The sequence below is a fragment of the Pinus tabuliformis genome, chromosome 9 (assembly GCF_031772625.1).
Source record: "Pinus tabuliformis cultivar Carrire ecotype Pingquan chromosome 9, CPIR1, whole genome shotgun sequence".
Classification (NCBI taxonomy): Eukaryota; Viridiplantae; Streptophyta; class Pinopsida; order Pinales; family Pinaceae; genus Pinus; species Pinus tabuliformis.
Window position 1 is genome coordinate 1,456,904,457 of NC_142307.1, and position 26,146 is coordinate 1,456,930,602.

At 39.1% G+C, this 26,146-nt stretch overlaps 1 pseudogene; it reads right to left on the bottom strand.

Moving 5' to 3' along the window:
- The window catches only part of LOC149154076 (protein disulfide-isomerase-like), a 171,645-nt pseudogene that overhangs the window by 12,004 nt on the left and 133,495 nt on the right, over positions 1 to 26,146 (bottom strand).

Genomic DNA, 26,146 nt, shown 5'->3' on the forward strand with positions numbered 1-26,146 from the left:
AAATAATATATAAATTCATATTCAAGGTTAGTCTAAGTTGTTAATTAACACACATGAAGTAGAAGGATTGCACTTGTAGAACCCCTATGTAATACTGATGGTGATGATGGGACCAAGAACCTAGTCAAACATTGTTGGGACTTATCATTGGTAGGCTTCTTGGGTCTCCCAATTGTGCCACTCAGCCCAATCTCCTAATGTGAAGCCACATTTGTAGTAGTAATAGTGTGCTTCTTTGATTTCATGTGTTCATTTAGAGAATTGAAAACATTACCACTTTTCGGCTGTAAACAAAACCATTTATTCCATCGTGTACATTCCACTCTCACTTTTTTCATGTCCTTATAGTCTACAAGTGTTGCTTCCACCACCCTGAACAAATTAGGCTATTGTGTCTTGTTGAAATCATCTAGAAGTTTGATTGCTTGATCAATATGAAATTGATCTCCAACCATCATTGTTTGTTGTACTTCGTTACATGAAGGAATTTCACTACCACTTGGCATTGAAAGGCGTTGTTTATGGGCCCCTGTTTTCATATAATGGTTTTTGAAGTTGCACATTGTTCATGCTTCCAAGGATTCATCACATGTTCCATAATCAATGCCACAAATTTCACAATGGATCTTTATTTTAGATTCTCCCTTTTATGAATATACTTTGAAAGTAATTTTCTCATTGACAAACTCTTCCATTAAACTTTTCACTTTTTTTCCCAAGATACCAATACACTAGGATCAAAAACTATGGATTGTTCCACTGGAAAAGACACGTTCCCAACTCTTGGTTGTTTATGCATAGGTCCCTCCACATTCACTTCAATGTTTTCAAATATTGGTATTGTTTCCACTACATTTGAACCCTTTGTTTCCACATCAAATGTGCCTAGTTTCCTCTTGATGCCTAAAAGTGTTGTATTAAATTTCCATTTTTTTCTCTTGCTTGGGATTTAAAGTTAATCCATCCTGGATAAAATCAAAAGGGTATCCAACAATTTCATCATCCACAATTTCATCACGGATTTCAACAAATGTACAATCTTCTCAACACCTAACCATGCCAATTATAGAATTCTCTTCACCAGTAGCAATTTTATAAAACAACTCCATCTATTTTTCCACATAAATAAAGGAAAAAGTAAGTAAAATTCCACAAGCATATTGGTTATTATAAAACAAAGAGCAAGGAAGCAAGGTATGGAATTTGAATTCAAAGCTCCAAAAGAGATGAAGAAATATTACTATTTGGATGAAACACCTTAACTCAAAATGTACTATCGGTGGATTCCATAAATGGAACTAAAACAAAAAATAAAACAAAGTACTAAAACACATTTGAGAGTTGATTTATTAAGTCAAACATTGTCAAACTTATAGGCAATATTAGGCCCTAGATCTTCCTCAATTTTGGCCTTACTTACATAAAAAAATTTGTCCTTGTTGTCACTTATTGCTTTACAAGTTATCAGTTCCCTAGAATGCATAAGAACAGTGAAGTTGAAGCCATTTATCAAGCCACAAAAGTTATCAAAGCTCAATCAGACCCTCTCCATTGCACAGTGCTTGAAAAAATCTTTCCAATGGTATATGGAAGTCCAAGAATGGATTCTGGGATCAAAAGTTAAAGTGGATCAAAGATACCCTTTGAAAACCTAGAAAACGAGGAGGAAAGGACCAAATATAAAGGAAAATCGCATATCGTCGGACCATGAGCCGATCGCAATCTCAAATTGCCATTATTCCGAAGTGGTAGCAGGTCATGTAGCGAAATCAGTGATCCGATGATCACTGATATCATCGGATCACTGATATCACAAATTGGCTATCAGTGGGTCCAAGAGGAGTCGTTTATCACATATCTGATATAATGTTAAATCACTAGGGAGGGGATGATTCTATTTAACAAAGGAATTAAAAAAAAAACCAAGGTTGGGCAAACCATTTTCTCTCTCCTTTAGAGGACCACGTGGAGGGATATGATTGGCCCTTATAGCTCACATGGAAGCTGTTAAATTATGGTATGTTCTATGCTTAGAGCAGTTTACTTATCTTTCTTATTATTATCCACAGATTAGCAATCACATGTACATAAGTAAAGTGCAGATAGAACATTAAACGATCAACAGAAAACAAGCCAAGACAAGAGACACAAGATGTGGCGGCTAGCCAGGGACAAACCCTAATATGGGGAAACCCTTTGATCAAATATTCTTTTATCTTCAATAATTCAACAGAGAGAAATAGTACAAAAATCTGATTTATATCATCAGCAGCAAACCCTAGATTAGTGGCATCAGCATCAACGGCATCAGTATCATCGACATCAGCGGCATCAACATCAACATCATTGACATCAAAGGCATCAACATCATCGACATCAACATCATCGGCATCAGCGGCATCAGTATCATCGGCATCAGCGGCATCATTAGCATCAACGGCATCGACATTAGCGGCATCAACATCATAAACATCAGCAACATCAGTATCATCGGCATCAGCATCATTAGCATCAACGACATCAGCATCATCGACATCAGCGGCATCAGCATCATCGGCATCAACATCATCGACATTAGCGGCATCAGTATCATTGTCATCAGCGGCATCAACTACTGCAGCTAGGGCATCATCTACTTATCCTAGCGTACTCTTAGTGTCTCTCTCCTTCACCAAAAACCTAAAGACGTGGAGAGGAGGAGATCACATGAAGAGTTTGTGTTCAAAATGACTTCAAGTGCTCTCCTATTTATACTAAAACGTAGATGATGAATAGACATGACTATTGGGCTTCTGAGCCTACACAGGTTGTTGGCCGACTTGACAATTTGTCTTATCAAGTAAATAAATTCATAACTCCATGAATACTTGATGGAATCAGATGATCTTTAGATCAATCCTACACCTCTCGATGAGAGGAATCTAATAAAAATATTATCAGCCATGAATAAGATGACCCACATGGAGTTTGGCCCTAGTTGCCAATTTTAACACTCCCTCTCAACTAGGGAGAACTCCATCTGCAATTCGTCTGTCAGTCACTACTATTCATCCATCAAATGCACTGCCCTGTACAGCTTGACCCCTGCTCTGCTCTGCTCTATTCTGCTTGCTCTGATCTATTCTAATCTACCCTATTTTGATCTGCTTTGCTCTGCTTTGTCCGAATTATGAAGAGGAAGAAATGATCGAGGATGTATCATACCATCCTCCACTGACTCAAAGTCAGTCTCAGAGTGTGTACCACTGGTCCCAAACCAGTCCTCAACTGACCCGAAGTCAGTGTCATAGTGGGTACAACCCCTACCACTAGTCCCAGACCAATATCATTGATCCCAGATCAATGAAGGTCATCCTAGCATAGGGAGTATGGTAGATATAGTGATGTGTCCATCGACACTACTATGGTCCCTATCCTCATTTCCCTGCTCATTGATCAGATGAGAGGTACTTCCCATGAGTCCTAGACTGCATGGGTAGGATGCCTCAACAAGAGAACTAATCATCCTGTCCTCACAGGAGAACTAATCATCCTACTACACAATCGTCATGGAGAACACATCATCCAAACCTCACAGGATAACTAATCATCTTGGCACACAATCATCATGGAGAACACATCATCCAGACCTCACAGGAGAACTAATCATCCTGCTACACAATCTTCATGGAGAACACATCATCCAGACCTCACAGGAGAACTAATCATCCTGCTACATAGTCGCCATGGGGTGTCACAGGGAAAGTTTTGATTCTTTTACCCTGTGGTCATATGTCGCTCCAAGAAGTACCCTGCACCCCCCAGAGCTACAAGAGCTCCATACATCATACAGGACCCTCATTAGAGGGTTTCTGAACGACACTAGGTCGTTCTCGGAAAGTAAAAAATTTGACCTTTCCTAGGGGCTTTGTTAGAATGTTGGTGACCTGTTCATCTGTACCGATATGATGGAGCCTTATTGCTCCTCACTGCACCATATCTCAAATATAGTGGTACCTGATATTGATATGTTTGGAGCGATCATGAAATACGGGATTCTCTGACAAACGAATCCCACTCTGGTTGTCACATAGGATCACGGTGATATCCAATGCAAATCAAAATAGCTCACTGAAGAGCTTTCGTAACCAGACTGCCTCACAGGAGGCCATGCTAGCAGGAATATACTCTGCTTCGGCGGTGCTCAAAGCCACTGAATCCTGCTTCCTGCTCATCCAGGATATCGAAGCAGATCCCAGGGAGAAATAGCACCTAGAAGTGCTCTTACGGTCCACCACATTGCCTGCCCAATCAGCATCAGTGTATCCAAGTAGTCTCACATCTCTGGCAGTGTATCTTAACCCATAAGTAATTGTGCCACGAAGATATCTCAATAAATTCTTGGCACCAATCCAATGTATGTGGTGAGGTTCAACCATATGTTGACTCAATGTGTTGACTGCGAAGCATATATTTGGATGGGAGTTCACTAAGAACATTAATGCTCCGACGAGTTGACAATACTCGATGGCATTTCGTAAAACAGGTCTAGTTGTGCTACCACTTAACTTCTTAAAGTCAAGCTCCATCGGGGTAGTAACAGGCTTGCAGTCCACCATATCGAATCTTTCCAATATCTTCACCACATATTTTCCTTGAGATAGGAAAATTTCCCTTGGCTTCTACCAGACTTCAAGTCCTAGGAAATAGTGCATCAGTCCTAGGTCCTTCATTTAAAATTTAGAAGCCAAATCCCTCTTACATTTGTGAATGAGAGGGTCTTCACCTGTTAGAAAGAGGTCATCCACATACAACACCAGTATGAGAGGTTTTTCATCTTCAACCTTAAAGTAAAGGTTAGGACCGGCTTCATTCCTAGTGAATCCCAGCTTCATCAAGTAGCTATCGATCCTCTCATACCATGCTTGGGGTGCTTGCTTCAACCCATAGAGAGCCTTCTTCAACCCGCATACATGATATTTTCAATCATAAATCTCAAATGCTTCAGGTTGCTCCACTTAGACCTCTTCTTTGATTGAACCATGCAAGAATGCGGTCTTGACATCCATCTGATGTAGTTTCCATCCTTGTGAAGCCACAAGGGCTATGATCGAGCAGATGGTGGTATATCTGGCAACAGGGGCAAATATCTTGTCTTAGTCTATACCTTCCTTCTGGGAGAAGCCACGAGCGACAAAACACGTCTTATACTTTTCCGTACTTCCATTTGCTTCATGCTTTATCTTGTAAAGCCATTTAGAAGTGACAACTATCTTGTCCTGGGATTTAGGAACTACTTCCCAGACATCATTCTTCATAATAGACTCATATTAGATTTTAAGCCTCTGTGGAAGTTTTTTGTGGCATGATCCGGATTATCCACAGTTTCTAGTTCATTCTGCCAATGTTTCAAACCCCAAAGGGGGTCCATCATCCGGACAAATCAGATAGAATATGAGTGAAAGATTATTGAGAGAAGAGAACCTTGCGACCAGGATATAAATAAACAAGAACCCTAATTTTATAAAGGCCAACACATGATTCTTTATTTTTATTAATTATTATTTTATTTTTATTTATTATTTTTCTTTTTATAATAATTTTATTTATTTATAAAAGTTTTATAAAAACTTTAATTAATCATTTAATTATTCATTATTAGTTTAGGTGAACAAATAAGTTTAATTTATTTTATTTTATTAATTTTGTACTTCATTTATTAACTAATTAATTCTTTTTATTTTTACTTAATTAATTACTTAATTTAAATTAATTTATAAATTATTTTTGCCTTCCTTTAATTAATCAATTATCAATTAATCAATCAATCAATCAATTAATTAACTAATTTATCTAATTAATCTAATTAATCGATTTATTAATTTCTAATTATTTATATTTTATTTATTTATAAATTAAATGTTAATTTAATTTAATTTGATTAAAAATTGACTAATTAATATAATACAAAATTTTTTTGGTTTTAATTAATTAATCAGTCCCTCATTGAATTTAATTAAAAACCAATTAAAATTGATAAAGAAATTAATTTATATCCCTCATTGAATTTAATTAAAAACCAATTAAAATTGATAAAGAAATTAATTTATAATACTAATGCTGTAATTTTTATTTTATTTTATTAATATTTAATTTATAATTTCATTTTCTATAATTAATTGATTAAATTAAATTAAATTATTTTATTTTATTTATTTAGATTAATTAATCCTCATTGAATTTAATTAAAATCAATTAATTAAAATTTCTTTAATTTCATATAATTCTAAATTTTTTTATTTTGATTAATATTTATTAGAGAGATCTTAATTAGATCTTATTTTTATTAATTAATTTAACTATCAAAATCAAAGTTATTTTTGGTTATTATTAATCATATTCAATTAATTCAAATTTCTTTAATTTCATATAATTCTAAATTTTTTTATTTTGATTAATATTTATTAGAGAGATCTTAATTAGATCTTATTTTTATTAATTAATTTAACTATCAAAATCAAAGTTATTTTTGGTTATTATTAATCATTTGAGAAGTTATGTTTAATTTCATATTTTAATTTATTTTATTTTAGAATTAATTAAATTAAATTAAATTAAATTAATTTTACTATCATAATCAAAGTTATTTTTGGTTATTATTAATCATTTGAGAAGATATGTTTAATTTCATATTTTAATTTTTTTTATTTTAGAATTAATTAAATTAAATTAAATTAATTAAATTTATTTGTTTTAAATTAATTAAAGACCCCCTATTTCCTCTGATCCTATGCTTCCAAGGGTCCCGGAGGGGCTTATTTGCTTGATGAGAGGAAGCCAATTTCCACTGATTTCACTCCCATTGTCCCTGTTGAGGTTCTGAGGAAATTTCATAATTTCAATGGCCTCTCTGATTTTTCTTTTATGATAGTTGTCTTCTCTTGCAATTACCTTGGCGTCTTCCAAACACACATGATGTTTGGTCTTGGACGAGTGCTCTGCAAGGGCTGATGTACGGGATCTTTCATTCTTTATGTCGGTGGCATGCTCTTTAAGTCTTATTTTCAGAGACCGACCCGTTTCCCCAATATAACTCTTGCCACATGAGCAATCGATCTTGTACACTCCCTTGAGTTATTGTCGATCAATGCTATCCTTAACCGACCTCATCATTTGCCTTATCGTTCCACATGTTGTAAATTGAGTGTCTATGTTATTCTTCCTTAAAATTTTTGCAATCTTATCTGTAATCCCTTGGATGAATGGAAGGTAAACTTTCCCTTGATTTTCTTGCTTGTCTCCAGGGGTACGCTCAGAGAGGGCCCTATCCTGAGCCCTTCTTATAGCTCTTTTGATACTCCATTCCTTGTATCCAATGTTTTTGAAGACAAAGGTTAAGTGTTCAATCTCATCCTTTATGTGATCAGGGTCCGAAATCCTGAAAGCCCTCACAGCTAGGGTGTTTAAGATGCCGGATTTTTGGGAGGGATGATGGTAAGAGTCAGCATGAAGATAGCTATCAGTATGAGTTTTCTTCCTGTAGACCTGGTGTCCCAAAGTACCATCCTCTTTTCTACTGATCAGAACGTCTAGAAAGGGGATCTTACCATTCTCCTCAAGCTCCATAGTAAATTTGATTTCGGAAGATATAGAGTTAAGATGATTGAAGAACTTCTCAAGCTCTGCCTTACCATGAGTCCAATTCAGGTTGGTGTCATCGACAAATCTTTTCCACCATGCTGGCTTCAAGTGGAAGGAGTCAAGGGATTTTCTTTCAAAGTACTCCATGTATAGGTTGGCGACAATAGGTGAGAGCGGGGAACCCATGGCGACTCCAGAAATTTGCTCATAATGGTGATCTTGAAAACTGAAAAACATGGACCACAAACAGATTTCTGCAAGCTTCGCCGTTTCAGGATCTTTGTAAACAAAGATACGACATCAAAGCTTACTAGAATATCATCTTTATCCACCTTTTTTTTCTTAATAAGCTTTACAAAATCACTTGAGTCTTTTATAAAAGAGTCCGTGTTACCAACCAGAGGCTTTAGGATCTTACTTAGCTAATTCATAGGTAGGGGAACCAATGGTGTTAACAATTGGTTTAAGGGGGACCCCTTCCTTATGGATTTTTGGTAATCCATAGATTCTAGGAATAACCTCACAGGAGGGAATCAACTTATTTTATCCTCCAGGTTGGTTTCCAAGATGGCTTTCTTGACCTGCTTTATCACCTTGGGAATAGGGTTGGAGTTGACTCTTCTATAACTTCCACAACTCAAATGCTCATTCATTTTGTGAATGTAATCTTCTTTATTTAACAAAATGGTGGCCCCACCTTTATCAGCTTTAAGAACAACTATCTTATCATTATTTCAGAAAGATCTAAGAGCCTCTCACCCTTCTTTATTCAAGTTACTCTTTGGGCGTTTAGACTTCAACATAGCTAGGGAAAATTCTTGTCTTAGTATCTCCCTGTCGTTTGATGAAAGACCTTGAGTCCCATTCTCAATGTTGCAAATGATGTTTTCAGAGGTTAATTGTTCAATCTCATCCTTTATGTGATCAGGGTCCGAAATCCTGGAAGCCCTCACAGCTAGGGTGTTTAAGACGTCGGATTTTTGGGAGGGATGATGGTAAGAGTCAGCATGAAGATAGCTATCAGTATGAGTTTTCTTCCTGTAGACCTGGTGTCCCAAAGTACCATCCTCTTTTCTACTGATCAGAACGTCTAGAAAGGGGATCTTACCATTCTCCTCAAGCTCCATAGTAAATTTGATTTCGGAAGATATAGAGTTAAGATGATTGAAGAACTTCTCAAGCTCTGCCTTACCATGAGTCATAGCATCCTTCCATACTTGATTCTTGACGACATCTGAGGACGATGAAGGCTCATTTTGAATGATCGTGCTCATGATGGTCAGGTATCCCTGATACCTGTTAGGTTTCTTACTTTCATGGAAGGTTCCTCGGGGTGCAGTGTGTCCTTAAGCATCATTGAGTAGCCCCCCTAAGCCATGAAGGCCATAGCATCCTTCCATACTTGATTCTTGACGACATCTGAGGATGATGAAGGCTCATTTTGAATGATCGTGCTCATGATGGTCAGGTATCCCTGATACCTGTTAGGTTTCTTACTTTCACGGAAGGTTCCTCGGGGTGCAGTGTGTCCTTAAGCATCATTGAATAGCCCCCCTAATCCATGAAGGCCTCTTCCTAGAAGAGGAAGGCTCAGGTGGAGGAGGATCAATAGGGTCCACGGGTTCTTCCACATCGGGCATTGTTACATCATCTTTTTCTTTCGGTTCCCTGGTGTCAGCTTCTTGAGAGCTCCTCACAGTAGGAAGATTATTCACCTTGCTGAGAGCCATATCTTCATCAAAGGTGACATCATGACTAATCACGAATTCCCTTTGACCGACTACATAGATTCTATAGCCCTTAGTATTTTCATTATAGCCCACGAAGATTCCTTTCTTTCCAGATGCACCCAATTTATTCCTTTTCTCTTTCGGCACATGAAAATATACAAGGCTTCCAAAAATTCTAAAATGAGATACATCAGGTTTCTTACCAGTGAACATTTCTTCAGGAGTTTTGGAACCCAATGCTTGATGGGGGCATCGGTTTTGTACATATAAGGCGGTGTTTGCAGCTTCGGCACATAGAAACTTCGGAAGTCTTTGATTATGAAGCATAGCATGGAAAACTTCCATAATCGTACGGTTCTTCCTTTCTGCCACACCATTCTATTCAGGAGTGTATGGTGTAGTAGTCTCCCTCTTAATGCCAGCCTCTTTACAAAATTCATGAAACTCATTAGATTCATATTCAGTCCCATTATCAGTCCTTAAGATCTTGATCTTCTTTTCGGTTTGATTCTCGATCAAGGTTTTGAAGTGTCGAAACCAGGAGAACACTTCATCCTTCTTTTTCAAGAAGTATATCCAAGTCTTGCGAGAATAGTCATCTGTAAGAGTGAGGTAATATGAATATCCTCCCAAGGAGTTCACAGGCATCATACCAGATATGTTTGAGTGAACTAACTGCAATATATCGGAGGTCTTGCTTTGGCTTGAGGGGAATGGTCCCCTTTTTAGCTTTCCTTCGGCACATCTGGGACATACACCTTCTTGCTCAATTCTAAACTCGAGCATCCTAGTCACCATTTTTCTTACATCAGGTAGAGCTTTATAATGAAGGTGAGCAAACCTCTAATTCCATAGTTCAGACTGAAGAGATGTGTCACAAGACATGACACCTAGCGGACTTCCTCTGACCTGATATAATGAATCAACTCAAAACCCAAGAGTGAAGGCATCTTTAATATTGTCTTTTTTTCATACACGTACCTTGCCATCGCTGAAAGCCACCTTATAGCCTTTGTCTTCCATTGCCGAAATAGACACCAGGTTCTTTTTGAGATCAAGTACATATAATACATCTAGTCTATCGTAGATTTCCTTGGAGGTGTTCAGTTTAGAAACATAGGCCACCAAGCGCTTGTTGATAGAGTCTTGGATGATCTCCTTTGCTTTGACTTCTTCGAATTTCCATTTGTTCCTGGAAGCAGCGGATGCATTTGATGGAGGCTCAACAATATTGCCTCTCACATGGTCCAACACTTCTTGATCTTCTAAAGTCAGATCAAGAGACATCTTCCATCCGTGATAGTTAGACTTTTCACGGAGCTTGTCTTCGGCGGGGAAGAGTGTTGAGGACCCCATAGTTCTTTTTTTTTAGATAGCCTTGCCAACCTTCTCTTCGGTGATTACTCTTGCTCTTGCTTGGGCTTTGTCTTCACCTTAGATCTGATTCCATGTTAAATTATGGTATGTTCTATGCTTAAAGCAGTTTACTTATCTTTCTTATTATTATCCACAAATTAGCAATCACATGTACATAAGTAAAGTTCAGATAGAAAATTAAACGATCAACAGAAAACAAGCCAATACAAGAGACACAAGATGTGGTGGCTAGCCAGGGACAAACCCTAATATGGGGAAACCCTTTGATCAAATCTTCTTTTATCTTCAATAATTCAACAGAGAGAAATAGTACAAAATTTTGATTTATATCAGTAACAACAAACCCTAGATCAACAACATCATCATCATCGACATCAGCAGCATCAATATCATCGGCATCAGCAGCATCAGCATCATCTGCATCATCGACATCAGCGACATCAACATCATTGGCATCAGTATCGTTGGCATCAGCGACATCAACACATTGGCATCAGCGGCATTAGCATCATCGGCATCAGCGACATCAACATCATCGGCATCAACGACATCAATATCATCGGCATCAGTGGCATCAACATCATCGGCATCAGCGGCATCAACATCATCAGCATCAGCGGCATCAGTATGATCGGCATCAGCAGCATCAGCTACTACAGCTAGGGCATCATCTACTTATCCCAACGTACTCTTAGTGTCTCTCTCCTTCACCAAAAACCCAAAGATGTGGAGAGGAGGAGATCACATGAAGAGTGTGTGTTCAAAATGACTTCAAGTCCTCTCCTATTTATACTAAAATGTAGATGATGAATAGACATGACTATTGGAATTCTGAGCCTACACAAGTTGCTGGCTGACTTGACAATTTGTCTTATAACACAAATAAATTCATAACTCTATGAATACTTGACGAAATCGGATGATCTTTAGATCAATCCTACACCTCTCGATGAGAGGAATCTAATAAAAATATTATCAGCCATGAATAAGATGACCCACATGGAGTTTGGCCCTAGTTGCCAATTTTAACATAGGCTGATGTCATCAATGATGTGGAAGTATAGGTGACATGTGGCATATAGATTCATCATTTTCAGGGGTCTTGTGGGGGAATTTCTGGGTGACACATGTCACCACTCACAGGGTGACACGTGGAAGTGATGACACCACCCCTGCAGATAAGCGATCGGCGAATCGCACTGGTTAAGGCGCTCCTACACCAAAGTCTCCCCGACCTGCGATTGCAATATGTGAGAGGCCCCCCCGGATGTGATATGTTATGCAGCTTGCTTTATAAAAACCTTACTTTTGGACTATCAAGTGATTCTCTAAAACGAGATAAATCTCCTCCCTCTCTTGTGTGGTGATTACGATTCAGACAGTGGGCCCAGTTTCACTGATCGGCGATCGCAGATATCACTGGGTGTTATCAAAGGTAAGCGCAGGATATCACCAAAGTGCAGGATACTGTGTAACAAATGAAAAAGGCCCCCAGACAATAGCCTGAAAGCCTTAGCGTTTGAGGGCTAAACACTTGGTCGCAACCCATGGTCCTATGAGTAGAAACATAGAAAGGGGCTAAGGGTAAATGGACTAAAGCGGATCAGATAGTCTCACTCATTAAACACTGATTTAAGAGGAAAGCCCCGATTATAGCAGGGCCCTGAGAGCATGGTGCAGGGCAGTAAAGGCATGATGGGTTGGAAGTTGTGGCTTTAAGGGTAATAGGTGGTGCATTCAAAACTGGCATGGGCTGATTCAAAGAATGCCCATTGTAACACGGAATCAAGTTCAATGTTGACAAGAGTGAAAATAGACTGGGTAGGTCGGGAGGATTTAACTCTCAGACATGGTTCCCCATAACAGGGGAAACAACTCAAGCAGTAAAGGCAAACAAGATGGAAATCATTTGCACAACATAGGGACCCATACCATGAACCGACTAGCTCCTGAGGCAAAGACAATCACAGGATGGGCAAGGAGATTTTCATTTATTTTCATCTGATTGTTTACTTATTTGTTGTCCTGTAATGTGCCTCCCTTCAATGAGGCCTTTAATTTTGTAATTTTTTTGGGCCACAGAGCCATCTCTGACTAAGACATCTAGTTGACCTGACAACTGAGACTAGACCAGAGATATTTTGTTGTAATGAATTTTCTTGCTCCCCTCTCCAGATAAATAGGGGAAAACAAGACTTAAGAAAGGTTCAGAAATTCTAAAGAAAAGACTACATGTTATTTTCAGATTGTATGGATTTGTAATACTGATCTTTCAGAATATCAATGAAATGGTGGTGATTCCCCCTTCAAGTATTACAGTATGTTATCCCTCAGTTAAACCCATTTTATGTGCATAACTCTTCTTTGAACTCATGCAATCATAGCTATTAGTAATATTTCAAACCTTCCTCACAGATTCATTTGTATCGATAAGTTAATGCAAGTGCCTGTAATTATATCACAGATTCATTTGTATCGACATTGTTAATGCATGTGCCTGTATGGATTATTGAAATTATATATTTAAATTTGCGCTACATGAATCATAGCACTCAGTCCCTCCTTTATCAATTATATATGCTTGTAACTCAAATAAGTATAGAAATTCTTAATGCCTCAAGCTCTATGACTCAAGTGTAGAATTCTTGAAGCCTTATGCTTTATGTGATGAGTTTCTCTTTCTCCTTATCATCTATCAATTCTCTACAAAATCTTATTAAATTGTAAGCCCTTGAACTACTCGGCCTCCACTATTTTATGCATATTTCTAAGATTTGTACATGTGAAGAAGTACCAGGAATTCATGTCTTACTCCTTTAGGTGAATGAACCAACCAATTATATATACATATAGAATATAAGTGAGGTCTCCCTTTACTGAGAATCAATTGAGACACTCCAAATTTAGATGTGCCCAGGCATTGGTCTTGTAAGTAATCTGAGGTTGTCTCTGGGAGCTACAACATCTTCTCGCGTTGTTTTCGGGGAATGTATTGAAGGATTTTTCCCCTAGGGTATGACAAGTTGAGCACTCTTTGTGTAAATAAGCGAAGTCCGTTCTGATTGCATCCATATCACCTTAGAGACTTCACATCCCCCATTATCATTCATCATCCTGGATTTTAAAATACCTCACACTCACTCAGATACATCTTAGTAGAAAGCCCCATTTGTATCTGACCTAGAAAAAGTATTTTTTAGGAAAGTATGGAAAGAGAAAATTCTCCTTGCTGATACTACCATCTCATCAGTGTATGAAGCTTCCTCATCTAGCTCTCAGCCCGTTGTTACTCACTACTCAGGACTTGTTCCTAAGGCCCTGACATACTCTCTTTCCACTCCCATCAATGTGGTTTTGGCCCAAGTCCCTTAGACAAATCTTAATTCCATTCCATCAATCCAGATGGATCTTCCAATATTTTTTCTAAATAAGTATGCACCTATTGATCTACCTTAGCCCCTAAGTGCTATGCCGCAAGATTATCTAAAGCTCCTGCCCAGGTTCAATGGGGAAGATGATAACATGACACAAAGACACATTGAAATCTTCAGTGCCTTTGCAGAGAACCTAAATGTGGAATAGTTGGATGTGGTCATGAGACTTTTTGTATAATCCCTCGATGGAGAAGCTAGAAAGTGGTTCAAAAACACACCCAGTGCCTCCATCACTACCTAGGAGGAACATGAAAACTCTTTCAAAAGAAAATGGGGTGAAATAGAAACCATGAGTACCTCGTCACAGAGTTTAATGCCATAAAGAAAAAGCCAAAAGAAGATATCTCATAATTTATAAAAAGGTTCAATAAGCAGTACAATAACTTTCCAGTCGAGATAAAGCCTCCTCCAGCTGCTGCTTGAGTAGCTTTTTTGGGAGCCTTTGAATCTGACTTTGGCTTTACACTAAGGGAAAGAAAGTCTCTCACTCTAGATCAACTCCAAATCGATGCACTTGAGGTGGAAGCAAATTTCGCCTCTTCAGGAAAGTTAAGAGGAAAGCAAGAACCTACTGAGAAAAAGAGAGGGAAAGAAGAGGCATCCTCCTCTGGTCGGGATAGAGAATCATCAGAACCTAAGTGGGACGAACTGGAAAAAATCATCAAGAGTTTATCTCAAAAGGTTGGAAAGCTCGAAATTGAGAACAAGAGTCTCTCCAAACAAAATGCTCAAGTCAACAACCGAGGATATAACCTGCAGTATAGAAGGCCTCCATTGCAAATACTTCCAAGGGAATGAAAGGAACAACTCGATCAGATCCTTCATCCTTTATACTTAGAATATGGTCCTGATGAACAATCGTCGGATACAAAAGAAATGCAAGGAAATTTGTATTCTGCTTTTTTCGAAGAAGAACATGAGAATATGGCTCACCAGGAGGCCATTCATGATAGAGAAGTAGCAGTAGATGGCGAAGATATAGATTATTATTGAAAACAATTTGCATATTTCATGCAAGCACAACCACAATGTAGGTATGATCTAAGATCTTCAAAGAAGAGGATGAGAGAATGAAAAAAACAGTGGGAAGCTGCTCCCCAAGTTGTTCCCCCAACACTAAATAAAGGGAAAGGTAAATTGAATCCTGACCCTTCCAAAATCAAAGTCTCCTCTAATGAGGGAATAAATAGTTCAGAGGGACACATAGAAAAGGAGGCACCTATTTTGTTGAAAACTACCAGTGGTAAGGAAGAAGGAACAAAGCCAGGAGGTATAGAAAAATTCCAACCCACATTCAATCTCCAGAAGGAGCTTGAAAAGGTAAAAATTATTGTTCCCCTGACTGAGCTTCTAAAGAAGCATACATAAAACTCAAGTCTCTCAATTCATGCATCCCTCTATCTCAGCACCAACCCATGACAGTTTAAACCTCTAGGAGGAGAGGCCAATGATTTTTTCTGGGCCACATGTGGAAGAGTTGGATCCTTCTACTGCACCTTTCTACGTGACCCTAGTAATCCAAAACCTCCTACTACACAATTGCATGTTGGATTTAGGAGCCTCACACAACCTCATGCCATTATCAATGATGGAACAACTGGGCTTGGAGATCACCAGACCATACAAGTACATGTACTCCTTTGACTCCAAGAGAGTCAAGTGCTTAAGGATGATAAAGGATCTGGTGGTAAACCTGGCTCAGATCCCTGTGAAGAGTCTGGTAATGGACATAGTGGTGGTCGATATTCCTCCTCATTTCGGCATGCTCTTTTTGAGATCTTGGGGTTCCAAGGTGGGGGGTCCATTAAGTTAGATCTGACTTATGCCACTATCCCCACGTTTGGAGGTGAACAAAGGAGATTGTACAGAGAGTCCAGATTCGTGAAAGTTATCACCCCAACTAAAGGCTCAGAAAAATCCCCATCTCATAGAAAAGGAAGCGACCTCTCTTGCCTATTCTTAGAAGAAGATGAGAATCTCTTAGAAGAAGCATCAATACAACTAACAAGGTGGTTGGAATACCAGCACTTAAATGACAACAAAGTATGGAAATTTTACTTTGATGGAGCAAACTCAAAAGAGGGAAATGGAGCTGGAATATTGTTGGTATCTCTGGAGGGAAACCTGCTACCCCTCTCCTTCAAGTTGGAATTTGAGGCGACCAACAACGTAGTGGAGTACAAAGCATTTCTCCTTGGGTTACAAATGAAAAAAAGATGAATATTGAATGCCTAACAGTCTATGGAGACTCTGAGATGGTCGTAAGGAAAATCAGAAATTAATGCCAGGCAAAACACCCCAGACTGAGGACGTACCAGAATGAAGTGTGGGACCTAATTGATAATTTCTTCCTAGCCTTTAATATCCAGTTTCTACCCAGAGAAGAAAACAGGATGGTTGACTCTCTTGCGGTAGTGGCAAGCACTTTCAGAGCCCCCCAAAATCCACTCCTCATATATGAGGTAGAAGTTAGATATAGACCTTCAATACTTGATAATGTCAAACAGTAGAAGGTATTCGAGGATGAAAAGCAAGTGAAAATATTCATAGAAGTTGTTGGGGAGTACGCTCACTCCACCATCGATCAAGAAGAAGAAGAAGAAGATTAAGAAGCCTCTTCATGGAAAGACACAGTGGTTGGGCGCAAAATTTTGAAACTGAAAGGGAACACCATCCTTCACAAACTTGTTCAACTGGAAAGACTTTTTAATAAAGACGACATAGCCTCAAAACAAATGGCTCCTAAGATGGATGATCAAGTAGAAGACTGCAACATCAGATCAGAGGAGGAGCCCCAAATGATTAGGCCGTCGAAAGGTATCCCCTTATAATACAAACAAAGATATTTAGATCTATTCAAAATTTACAAGGATGTATTTGCTTGGGATTATGATGATTTGAAAGCATTTGATACTAACATCATTCTACATAAGATCCCTTTGAAGTGTGGAATAAAGCCATGCGAACAGAAACTCAGGCAGATAAATCCACTCTTACTCCCCTCCATTGAAAAAGAGGTAGGAAAGTTGCTACAGGCAAAGATCATAGTACCTTTAAGGTACTTTGAATGGGTGGCCAATTTGGTCCCTGTCCGGAAAAAGAATGGAGAGATAAGGCTATGTGTAGACTTTCAGAATCTAAACACAAGGCGTCTTTGAAAGACAACTACCCACTGCCCAAGATGGATAATATATTGCAGAAGGTGGTTGGTTCAACCAAAATTTCCATGATGGACGGTTTCTCTAGATACAACCAAGTGGAAGTTCACGCCGAGGATCAACAAAAGACTGCTTTCACCATCCTGTGGGGAACATTCATGTATTCCCACATGCCTTTCAAGCTAATAAATGCAGGGGCCACATTTTAGATAGCTATGCACACAAATTTTGTAGGGGAGCAAGACAAATTCGTGATGGTCTACTTGGACGACATCACAGTCTTTTCCAAGACTGATGAAGAGAACATCCTCCACTTAAATCTCACCTTTGAGAAATGTAGGAGGTATGGTCTCTCTCTGAATCCTAAGAAATCTCAGTTCGCCTTGCGTGAGGGGAAGCTACTAGGGCATATAGTAGCGTAGGAGGGTGTGAAGAAGACCATCATCGAAAATCAAAGGAATTGGGACTCCCAATTTTTATAAGTAGGCATGGCCTCAGCCCACTTCGTAAAGTAGTCTACGGCCACTATAATGTACTTGTGATTCGCTGCTGAAGGTGGATTACAAGTAGTAAAGTCAATACCCCACTTTGTAAAAGGACTGACAGTGACAACAGGAAAAAGAGGAGTTAGATGCGCGCGCATCTTCTGAGTATAGACTTGACAAGGGTGGCAACGTTTGACTGCTTCAATACAATCTTTGAAAATTGAAGGCCAAAAGTAGCCGGCACGCAAGATTTTCTGGGTTGTTGCAAGCCCTGATAGATGACCACCACAAGCTCCACTGTGGCAATCATTGAGCATAGACTCTACTTCCTCTAAAGTTAAACAACACCTAAGGATTGAATCAACCCCTTGATGATATAATGTATCACCAATGATGACATAGTTCTTAGCAAGGTGACGTAATTTTCGACGTTCATCCTTGGAGGAAGCAGGGGGGAACTTCGAAGTCTAGAGATAGATGATAATATCTCCATACCAGGGATCTTGTGAAGAGATGAGGAATAGATGTTCATTTGGGAAACTTTCCTCATAAACAATATCTTCTTCACAAGGCAGCTCAGAAATTAATTTCGTGAAAACCAATGACTTCTTAGACTTGGCAGACAAGAACTCGAGATCGAATTCTTGTAAAATAACAATCCATCGATTGTATTTGACCCCAATCACTCGCCTACTGTGGAAAAATTGAAAAGGATTAACCGCCACTAAGACGAATTTTTTGTGTAGCAGAATATAATGACGAAGCCATTGGACAACGTGGACAACTGCAAAAGCCAATTTCTCAACCAGAGAATAGCGTAGTTCAGGGCCTACCAAGCCTTGACTTAAGTAGTGAATCACATGCTCCGTGAGAGCATCATCTTCCTGAACTAGAACCATACCTATAGTTGATTTTTCCGCTGCAAGATATAAAAGGAAATCTCTACCATAATCCAGTGGACTCAAAAGTGGGGCAGAGATTAACGCCTACTTTAAGGCATCAAAATATCATTGCGCAAAGTCGTCCCATAAAAATGGAACTCCTTTCTTCAGCAAACGCATAAATCCTTTAGTTATCTTAGCATAGTTTGCTATAAACCGTCTCAAGAAATTTGCCTTTCCTTGGAGACTTTGAAGTTGTCAGATGGAAGATGGGGGAGGCAACTGAATTATTGCCTCAACCTTGAAGGGATCAACTCGAATCCCTTCAGTTGATACAATGAACCCTAACAACTGACCAGATGTAACTGTGAAAATTCACTTATTCGGATTCAACTGGATCTTGTAAAAACGACATCTCTCAAAAACTAACCGAAGGTGACTGGGATGATCGATTCTCTTTCGAGAAAGAGCAGCGGAATCATCCAAGTATTATTTGATGACATGCTTGATGTCATGGAAAGCGTAAGACATGGCCTGCTGAAATGTAGCTCCAACATTTTTAAGACCAAAAGGCATCTTTTTGTATGCAAAGGTACCCCAGGGACAAATGAAATTTGTCTTATGTTGGTCTTTTGGACGGATAGATATTTGATTATAACCAGAGAATCCATCCATGAACAAGAAAATCTCATTACCCGCACATTCATCAACTATCTGATCGATAAATGGTGTGGGGTAATTGTCTTTCGGACAAGCTTTGTTCAAATCCCTAAAGTCAATGCACACTCGGATCGTTCCTTGTTTTTTATCAACTAGGACTGGATTAGAAACCCACTCCGTTAGAGGAACAGGGTATATGAAACCCGCCTTGAGCAGCTTTTCTACTTTAGCTTTAATAGTTGCTGCTTTCCTAGGATTGATCGGCTGAAGCTTTTGACAAATCGGCTTGGCGTTTTCATACGTCTTGATCTCATGCTGAATGATGGATGGATCAATACCAGGCATTTCTTCATAAGACCAAGCGAATACATCTCGAAACTCTTTAAAGAGGTTGGTGTAAATTTGAATCTCTTCAGGGGAACACTCGGCTCCGATGAAGACATTTTCTATCACATTAGGGTTCCTAGAGATGTTTATTGGTACGGTTTTTGAAATAACCGACATATTACCTTCGGCACATATGTGTGCTGGAGCCAAAGGGTTTGAAACCATACAAACATCGCTAGTAAGCAGATTGGAGAACCTGGATTCGACTTCCTACAATGGAGGAAGAAAATATGAATGATGATGTAAATCTTCCCACGGTCGATCTACACCCGTCATTGCTTCTAAAATTGCTTCCTCAGATGGTAAAACCATATCTAAGCAATCCATAGCAGAAGTAGAGTCAAGCGTCCAAGCTGGAGCCACATCACCATCTAACTCCTCCTCTGAAAAAGGAGTAGGATGGTCGTCTGTAGAGTTAACGATAGATTGATATCTAAGCTCTGTTGCAGACATAGGGAATGCCATTCCACCAACCTACCCTTCATCTAATGTGGTTGTAGGTGAAGGTAAGGTCCAAGGGTCTGAAAAATAATGAGTTCAAAAGAACTCTTCCTGTGAAGACTCTTTGGAGGACGAAATGGCATTGATTCTAGCTATAGGAGTGGGAAGATCAAATATACCCATCAATGAAGAGTACATCCCAACTCCTAAATTATCTATAGGCTGACAAGGAGTATCCACCAATGGAACGGTAGAATCCGAAGTTGCTCGAGAATCACTCGGAGAATAATCCAATTGATCAACTTTAACAATTCTCCCCTCATGAGGAAAACAAAGGATGCAGAATAAAGATGACACTATGTCATCCATTATATAAATCCAATTCCTTCCTAAGAGGATATTGTAATCCAGGTTGGAATCAACAATTTCTACTTCGATATTAATGACCTTCCCCCCAACACATATAGGAAAGGCTAGGATAATCCCGTGTGGCCTATGAGAATGTCCATCAAATGCTGTCAAGAGAGTGGGTGAAGGAACAGCTGAAGGCGATCCAATGGCCTTCCAACATGACATAGACATTACGCATGTGGAAGCTCCCTCATCTATAACTGTTCGAAAAATATTAGTTTTCCAGTAAGTAGACTTTATTTGAAAAGCCATATGATGAGGAAGTCTCTTTTTGACATTGAGCATATCAAAAGTGAGCACTAAAGAATTTTTTGGATCTACTGCCCCGATCACTGAAAGCAAAGCACTTCGTTGAGCTGGACACGACTGGAGTACCTCTAAAGTAGACATAGTGCAAGGACTTTGAGCCAGATCTTCTACAATCGAGTAGTTATGGGCTGCCCTAGCATTAGGGTTAATAGTCGCGCGCTTGGTGGAACCTTTAAATATCCAAGGTATAGACTCGATAGAGGGTCGCTCAATATGAAGTGGGTCCATAGTTCCGGGAATAGATTTATCTTTAGATGTTTCTGCTTCACCATAATCACGAGATCATGTAGCCACATTGACATGAGAACTCATCATGAAAACATTTGAGGAATTGTCCCCTTCCTAGTTGCCCCCTGTAGAGGTACTGGGGTTTGAGTTTGCGCTTGTAAGCAACTGCTACCCTTGGGGGAAAGGGTTAGTTAAGACAGCTTGGGAGCTAGAAGACCCTTGCTGCACTAACAAGTGCTGAGCATCTTGAATTTTCGGGTAGAGATGAGTCAAATGATCTCCACTGCATAACTTGCATGGAAATTTAACCTTTTTCTTAGACTCTTTTCTACCCTCACCGGCACTGTTGCTAGGCTTGTTTGCATTACCCTTCCCTTCCTAATTCTTCTTTTTACCTCGTCCCTTCTTCTTCCCATTGGATTGTTGATTTCCTTTGGGGTTAGAGGCCTGAACGATGTTTATGGAAGAAGGTTGGGAAGGCGAAGGAGTAGACGGTGCAGCCTGGTTAGAAGAAGCAGTTTGTAGAGACAACTGCTACAATTGGTTCAAAAGGTTCACCGTATTTGCATCAACTGATCCAACTATACCATCAGCGTGAGGGCTTGGCTTCAGTTTGGCTACATCAACCGTGGATCTAGGAGCATCAGGTAAGATTTTCTGAAGAGTCCCAGACTGAGAATATATTAGTTCTTGTTGGGAATAGTACTGAGAGGGGGGTGAATCAGTATTATCTAATCAATAAAACTTTTCATTTTCATACTCAGATTCATATACGCTACCTCAGTTAAGTATACCCGCGTATATACGCGACTGTGTCTATTGCAACTAGCGTATGACCATTAAACTCATGATTCAGTTATGTGATCTTCAATGGATGCATCAGAACATTATTAGCCATATTAACAGTCAACAGTAGCAGTAAAACAGATAGATCAACACACATAAGCAACACACATGAACACCATGATATAAGGTGGAAACCCAATGTGGGTGAAAACCACCTGCTGCAATTCGTTTCTATCTTCCTTTATTAAGAAACTTCTTTTACAATGTACTGGTGCAGTCCTTTACCAGCACGCAGGCTACAACCTGCAGAAGGCTACAACCTTCTCTCGTTCTCCAGACTCTCCTGGAAGGGAGCTCCAACCCCCTTTGCTCTTGTACTAGCTAAGATACTAGTACGTAGGCGCCAGCCTACAATCTTCTCTCCTCCGGGTACCACGTTTCATACATTTTCAGACTGGATACTCCTGAAGCACAACACATAATCTGAAAGGCCACGTTTCATCCAATTTTCATACTGGACCCATAACTATCATTGGAGCTCAAAACAATCACTACTAGCATCATCAATTTCTGAATCACTGAAACACTGAAACCCTGTCAACAACACAGTCACCAGAACACAGAGCAGACACAGAACTCTGCAAAATCACTCAGACCCAACTGCAACTTCAAACATCAAACTTCAAAATGTATATGCTATTACAATGAATCAAACCCGTGTACATACGCGCTTTTTCCAAGGCCAACCCGCGTACAGATCTAAAAATATTTTCTTATAACTTTGCAGCTGTACCAGACATCAGTCATACTCATAACATTTATAGAACATCACATGTGTCAGTATGCAGATCTAGAATAAGCATAATCAACCATATAAAGATAGTTCATTTCAAACCATTTGATCCCGATCTCTCCTTAGTTCTTGTTCTCCATCAACCGGTGAGATCCCTCCTTAGCTCAGATCAAGCAATGCATCATCAACCCATAACCTGCATACTGGATCTCATACTTCTTCAGATATTCAAGACTTTTTCGATGCTTTTGCCTAATGATCTTCTTCTCCTTTTATAGTCTTAGGCCTTGCTCAATACCACGGTCCAAAACCATAATAAATCAATACCATGGGCCCAATACTTGGGATCAACACTTCTGACGAGACACCATGGTCCAAAACCATAGGTTCAAATACCGAGGACTAATTACCACGGACCAAAAGTAAAATCTCCAACATATATGCGCTTTTCCTTGCATGAAAGTCCGTGTATATGCATACGTGCCTTTGTAACATCTAACCCACGTGTATACGCGACTTGGTCACAATGAACCTGTGTATATGTATTTTCTCTTCATACTTGTAGTCTGATCATCAATTCCTTGCTACTAACCTTCTGCACTATGATTTTTCATCTGTGTGATTTGCCATCAAGGACAACACTTGTCTCATAATGCCAACAATCTCCCCCTTTGGACTTGATGGCAAAGCTAGCTTGTCACACTTAGAACTTGATCTTCTTATTCCTTTGAGCTGTCTTGCATCCCATGCATTTAGTCACATCTGTAGATTGATCTAGTTATATGTAAGTGAGATGTTCTTCTATGAGAGGGTTGCCATCAAGTACAACACATGCATCATAATGCCAACAATCTCCCCCTTTGGACTTGATGGCAAAGCTAAATTGTCACACTTAGAACTTGATCTTCTTATTCCTTTGAGCTGTCCTTCATCCCATGCATTTAGTCACATCTGTAGATTGATCTAGTTATATGTAAGTGAGATGTTCTTCTATGAGAGGGTTGCCATCAAGTACAACACATGCATCATAATGCCAACAATCTCCCCCTTTGGACTTGATGGCAACAACACCAAATCACTCTCCCCCTTTGACATCAAGGGCAAAGGGTGAACCAAGATATTCTCTTTCCAAGATAAGCATTCCGCTGTTCATACTCCCCCTGAGTACCTGCTGAACTCTCTGAATGAGCTCCCCCTTTGTATATGCCAAGGTGTACCAATCTGTCCATGCTACATGCTGAAAGCTCTGTTCTTGCTGAAATGTGTTGTTCATGCTCCCCCTGACTGTAGGCAAGATCTGCAAAAGATGTTCTTCAAGAAGAACCAAGACTTATACATCATAAAAGACCTTCCTATCACCCAAAGACTCAATACATACATCCATCACCCAACCAAGTGGGGATACATCAAAAGTTTACACATGATAAAACAAGAACATTACATCTTCATCCCAGGCATAGTGGGGAAACCAAAATAGGCCGTTACATGACCTTGACACCATAAAATACATGACTGAAATATTTCATCATCCTTCTTATGCAAAGAGGGGTTACAAATTACATTATGTGACTTGAAGAGATTTCATCAAATGACCACAATAGATAGAGACACACTATTACATCATGAGTCTTGATATGACCTTTTCATGAGACCAACCATCTAAATAAAACCATGATAGTCATTAGCAACTATCATACACAATGTATGATCTGCTCCATAAGTATCTATCAACAACATCTAGACCAGCAATCATGTTCTCCCTTTGTACCTGTTCCATCTGTACCAGATGGTCTCTGTTAGACCCATATCAGACTTTCTTTAACCAGAGCTTGGCCCTACTGATTTCCTTCAAATCAACATATACGCAACTGTATCCACAGAAACGCACGTATATACGCGGATACTCCTTATGAAACTCGCGTACAACAAATTCCATATCAGCAACCTGTAAATGTCCTCTGACAGGGTATGTCTATCATCATATATGTAGAACTTATCATCATCATGTCTGCAACAATGCAACTTTGCATGTATCCAGCACTATGTATCTTGAGCTCAAGCTCATTTGTCAAGGCTTCTTTATATCATCAACACTCCTCATCCACATGAGCACCAAGAACTATAGGAATCCTACATCATATCTGTAGCATATGACAACAACTGCATATGAGTGACTCATCAAGTAATGAAGATGTGTATTCAAGCTTTGTACTTCTCCTTATCCTTATGAAGATCACCATGTAAGCATCATATATGCACCATCTAAGAATCAATCCACAAATATGATCTGAACATCAACTATGTAACCCCAAGAATCATATGAGATTTTATCATGGACAACTCATAACCACATCATAGCAAGATATATCATTTAGCCATATAAGCATCATCACCAAGGACTATTAACCATAATGCCAACAATGCATTATTAAAGGCATATGCTCCCCCTCAACCTGTGCCATCTGTTTACTGTTAGATCTGATCATGCATAAATCAACAATAAGCATCAAGACATCATCATCATCAAGTTAGGATTAAAATACTTCTAAACATCTTACAAGAATCAAGACATTTCCACACATCCTCAACAGACTGTAACTATTAACCAATAAAGCAAATAATGGACTGAATCATATTAGATCCTTTTTCTAAGCCTGTCCCCATTGCTTTTCCTTAGACTGACATATACGCGACTTTGCAGTGTCTAACTCGCGTATATACGCAACTTCCTTTAAGAAACTTGCGTATGAGATTCAGGACACTGAAGTTTTATACTTTCAGCTCCCTCTGAGTCTGTTATGTCTGTGCTGTGCTGTGTCTGAGTACATTGTGCTGTGCCACATATTTCTGACTGTACTTCCTTCTTCTTCCATATCTTCAAGTGTGATGATGTTTTCTCCTTTTGGTGTGATGTCCGTACTTTGTTCCTACATTCCTTTGCTATATGTCCAAGCTTGTTACATGCATAACATCTTACATGTTTCATATTCCTCCTGTAGCAATCAGCAGCTTTGTGACCAAACATATTGCAAGAAAAACAATATCCATTAAAGTACCTGGAATGTGATGATCTTTCTGTGTGATGATCTTGAACCATTCTTCTTCTGCATCTAGCTACAACATGTCCAAGATTATGACATTCATAACATTCAATATTATTCATCTGAGTAAATGGCCGACTATTACTTCCATAGTTAGGAGTAAAAGATTTTCTTTGAAGAATCTCTTTCCTTGATTGTTGATGGGGTTGACCTCTCATCTCCTTGTTGATCATTTTAGACTTCTCTTTAGAGTTCCTTGCCTCACCTTGTGAACTAGATTCACCTTCAACAGATTCATGAAAACCAAGACCAGTCTTGATAGCAGGAGACCTTTGACTACTAAGAATATCATCCAAGACTCTAGTACTATCTTGAAATCGTAACAGTTTATCCTTTTCTTCTAAT